The sequence below is a fragment of the Ailuropoda melanoleuca genome, chromosome 5 (assembly GCF_002007445.2).
Source record: "Ailuropoda melanoleuca isolate Jingjing chromosome 5, ASM200744v2, whole genome shotgun sequence".
NCBI classification, from domain to species: Eukaryota; Metazoa; Chordata; class Mammalia; order Carnivora; family Ursidae; genus Ailuropoda; species Ailuropoda melanoleuca.
In genome coordinates this window covers 35,235,029-35,235,881 of record NC_048222.1, presented here as the reverse complement: position 1 = coordinate 35,235,881, position 853 = coordinate 35,235,029, and the positions used below count along the sequence as shown (strand labels likewise).

General features: G+C 65.5%; 1 protein-coding gene across 1 annotated transcript in view; it reads right to left on the bottom strand.

Annotated features, from left to right (window-relative positions):
- The window catches only part of HCN4 (hyperpolarization activated cyclic nucleotide gated potassium channel 4), a 47,814-nt gene that overhangs the window by 44,740 nt on the left and 2,221 nt on the right, over positions 1-853 (bottom strand). The window lies entirely within an intron of this gene.

Genomic DNA, 853 nt, shown 5'->3' with positions numbered 1-853 from the left:
GGCCTGCCTACCTGGGCTTCTTAAAGGAGCAGCCGCGCGCGGGCCGGGGGCCGGGAGGGGGGGCGGGGGGCGGGCCCCGCGGGGGTGCAGGGTGGTCCCTCACCAGACCCTAGGGGCTGGGGGGAGAGGCGTCCTTAATCCTACACCCTCAAATACCCTTCCTTGGCCAAGGCTGGGAGCACGCCCCAAGTCTATGATTCCAGTTTGGGTTGCGAATTTCCACCCCAAGACTGGGCGGGGGGAAGGGGCGGGGGACGGGGTTTCCCGATCTCTCCTCCGAGCTCTAGGCTCGCCTTTCCGCGGCGGTTTTGCTTCTCAGCTGAGTCTCCGACCCACCTCTGGGGAGGCGCTTGGGTCTTCTGGATGCGGAGCCCCAGGCCTTTCCGCCAGGCTCATGGAGAGGGGTTTCCAGGAAATTCGCTGCCTCTGGGCTGCTCCCGGGGTTTTCCTGTGACACGGGGGGGCACCCCCCCTGCCGGTCTTTCCCCTGCGGAGCCTCGCAGCAGCCGGGCAAGGAGGGCGTGGGGGAAAACTCCGGGAGGCTCCGGGCGCGCGGGTGAGACCCAGCCCTTCGAGGTAAGACTTCGAGGAAATGCGCCCACAGCGGACGCGGGGTCCGATCCCCGAGCGCACCTCTCCGCGGGTGGTTCAGGTGGGGGTTTCTGAGACCAGCGGGGCTGCAGGGGGGAGCCAATAGGCAGGCTCCTCTGGCGGCCTGGCACTGTGGGGCTAGCTGTGGACCTTCATCCTGGGTTACCGTCCAAATTGTAGCACCACTATATGGACAAACGCTAGAGGAGTTCCCGTTCCACCCAGGCCCCCTACCCCCAAGCAGCTTTTTTTTTTTTTTTTT